The sequence below is a fragment of the Cornus florida genome, unplaced genomic scaffold (assembly GCF_030987335.1).
Source record: "Cornus florida cultivar Cherokee Brave unplaced genomic scaffold, ASM3098733v1 CherokeeBrave_3.0.0_Hap2_Chr04, whole genome shotgun sequence".
Taxonomy (NCBI): Eukaryota; Viridiplantae; Streptophyta; class Magnoliopsida; order Cornales; family Cornaceae; genus Cornus; species Cornus florida.
This window is the reverse complement of record NW_026775574.1, coordinates 78,948,729-78,952,565: the sequence shown is the minus strand read 5'-3', so window position 1 is coordinate 78,952,565 and position 3,837 is coordinate 78,948,729.

The following is a 3,837-nucleotide window of genomic DNA, read 5'->3' as shown; positions in this document are numbered from 1 at the left end:
GCAAGGTAGTGTTTGGAGGAGCCCTTCAAGGAGAAGGCATTTTGATACCGAACAAGTGACGTTAGAGACATGGAGATTGAGAAGTCAAGGTTCCAAAACTATTGCAATTTAGTTCAAAGTTCAGGTTCACAAGACCTATAAGATTGAACGAAAAACATGAAACAAGCTCTAGAATATTTGAGCTATTTTGAAATTCCAAATTAGGCAGTCTCAATTGATTTTAACTAATTTTTTTTATAGTCACCTAATTTCAAGTAATTTTTGTTTAGGGTCAATTCAGAGTCAAATGTTCCCACTTTTGGTGGGTCCTCTAATTTGGTGATTTAAAACTTAGGGTTAAGTGCATAAAATCTCCCTAAACCTTGAGCCAATTGCAATAAATTCATCTGAACTAAAAATAACCTCTAAACTATAATATTGTTGCAAATAAGGACAATCCCGTCAACCAACGTTTAACAAAAAAAAAAAAAAATGACATTTACCTTTTTGCCCATAATAGAATGACGACATTTCATTGTGTTTTAAGTTTCAAACGTTAATGTGGCCCCTGGTGTCTCCACAGCCAATAGAAAATCGACAACACAAATTTATTACTCTTTCCAATTACCACACACAATAATTCTTCATCTGAATCACGATCAATCCTATTCTGTAAAACCCTAACTAAAAATTCTCTAAACACCCTTTATTCACACTCCAGAAGTCTGACTTTTGATCCAAAATTCAAACCAATTCTTGAAATTTTCTATAAATTTTTGTGAATTTAAAAAAAAAAAATCCAATATTTTTATTTTGGAGTTGGATTGGAAGATGGGAGTAAAAGCGAAGATGATTGAATACAAAAGAGGCGGGTGAGGATGCGAGAGACGAGGATAATGTCGGAGTGGGAAGTGGGTTCAGAGGAAGGTGATGAAGAACAGAGCCTAAATGTATTATATGTGTATATATAATGAGACAGAGAGGGGGATGCTAACTCAAAGAGATTGGATTTTGGCTTTTCTCGTTTATTTATTTTTACTAAATATTAGATCTTTCTTAATACTATTAAAATGCAATTTGATTTACAATGATACAACCATGGAAGGTTCCAAGTACAGCGTATCTGTATTGAAGATGGAAAGAGAAAAATGGGTTAAACGGGTTGACCTTTGTTAACGGGTCATAAAGGGTAAAATTATATTTTTCAAAAAATTGTTTGTCCACCTGACTTGTGTCCGTTAGCAATTATACAGAAGATTAATGAAATGGGAAATTTTGCAACAAAATGAATAGTTTAGGGGTTAAGTGTCTAAATGATAGTTTAGAGGGTTTTTTAGAAAAAAGAAGAAAGTTCAGGGGGGTTTAATGCACTTAACCCTAAAATTTATTATTAATTTTTCGTAATGGTAAATTTATAAGGTTTCCTCTATAAATAGTTGTAGTTTTGTGAATAGTGATTTTTGATCAATTTTTCTTAATATCAATTTGAGTATTCGAAGATGACAATTAAAACTTATTGTTAATTTTTCGTAATTAAATGTAGTGGAATGATCGGAAGAAATTCCCAGGTATATTACAAGTATCCAAAAATTGAATTTGGAACTCAAATTACATTGAAGCTTTCGAGCACCAAAAATATCAGACTTACCATTGTTTGATGTTGGGAGGTCCCAAAACTTCCACCACATTGCCTTTGCAAAGGCTCATCCAAACACTACCTAAATCGGCATCTTTGTAACGAGAAAGTATACAAGGGTGTAGAATGCACATTCAAACTTTTTGTTACAAGAATTCTCATTTCTCATGCATTAAGGCAAATTAAGAGCTTCACGAATGTACATTAAGCGGAGTATAAGTACCCTTAAATCAGCTGGTGATATGTAATTTGTTTCACCTCGAGGTATCAAGAAGTCCTTCCACACACTACTTAAATCCGAACTTCAAATGAAAAAAAAATCCAACATCTAATGGGTGGGTGTAGATGTGAAAAACGAATCCCAACAAGTTACATTTAGCTTTTAAAATAAGTATTCTTTCTTAAAATTTTGAGTTATTTAACAACTATGATCATAAATTCACCCAAACCATCAATCAATAATGTAAAGGAAGTAACCGAAAAAACACACCATATTTATATGTAAGAAATCTCAGTGATAAAAAATCACAAAATTAATAATCCATATTAAAGCAATCTACTAGCTAGATTGCAGTTTTGGTTTATCAAGTTAATGGACGATCCATTTCAATCCCTTCAATATTCCGTTAGAATTGTACCTTTTAAGGCTTACCATCATTCAGGCAAAGTTGACATCTTTGCTAAGGGTACCTAATATTTTCTTTTCTTTTCTTTTATTTTTGTAGGATTATTGATTTGGTTTTTCTTTTTCATTATTTAAGTAATTAAGTTTATGTATTATTGTGTAACATTGGTCACAAGGAAAAAATGAAATAATAATTTGCTATAGCATATTAATTTTCTTATTTAAAAGTTAAAACAAGGAAATGCTTGTTTAGTGAAAGGAAATGCTTGTTTAATGAGAATAATTGAAGCTTGTCTAATGTCACTATGATAGTAGTCTGCAGCTACATACACACATGATCATTATGAAAATCATATAGTTATGTTTATCATAGTTCACTTGGAGTGTTATGAAATGAAGAAATGATTGATTTTATTGCAGAAAGGGTCATCGCGTGTGTTAATTGGATGAATATTTGAGGCAATGTTGTTTCTTACTGCTTCTTATTAGTGCCTAGCTCTGTATTTGTGAGGCGAATTTAAAGAGTGACCCAATGGAGCTTCAATATTGATTATCTTCATCATAATTTTATAAAATATTAGTTCTAAAATCCACTGTGTTCAAATATTCTTTTGCTTTCGTTGCAAAGTAATTGTTAAATTCATGAAATTAGCTGTCATTTTGTAGAATAAATTATCCATGTGTCACCCCCCCCCTTTGATACATAATTTTATAAATATTATCTTTACTTGTATAACATATTCTGCCAGCCAAACAAAAAACACATTGTAATCGCGGTGTCAATGACCACCTCATTGTTACGACTCCTTCCTCCCACATTCCCTATAGTTATATTCAGCTTGTGGTTCTAACTAATAAACCAAATTTGGGTCATAGACCACTACGTAGTTTCGTTTGGGTCTTTATTGGTATTTTAAATTTTCATTTTCATTTTTTTCAATTTTATTTTCAAATTAAGAAAAAAAAATTAAATATGCGGTGTTAAGTTGTGGTGTTAAGAAAAGAAAATAAATAAAATGTAACAATAAGCTTTAGTATTAATCGTTTTTTATTTTTTATTTTTCGTGCAATATATTACAGTAAAACATGGTGCCTAAATAATATATTTCACTTTTATTGCGCTTACAATAATTAAAGTTTTGGATTTCACCTATTAGTGACTTTAAAATTGAGGAATTATTCTCTAGATATTCTTATTTATTCATTTAATTAATTAATTAATTTTTTTTTTTTTTTTTTTTTTTTTTTTAACAAGGCAACGGCTAATTGATTTTCATTTAAATCTGACGATGATCCATATTTTCCATAGATTAATATTTGGTAAATTACACACTGACATCCTATGTGCAATTTATTCAGATCTCAAAGGAGGTCTAATTTACCCTTAATATTTTGTTCCATTTTTTAAAAGTTTCACTGTTTTACCATTCCTTACCCTTACCATTCCTCTCTCTACGTAGCCTTTATTCCATAGTACCAATACCACAGAAAATAATACTACGTATATAGTTATAGAAAAGAAAGAAAAGGTTTTCATGACATGACAAGAAATATTGTTTTAATCTAAATCTCTCTTCCATTTTTACTTTACCAATAA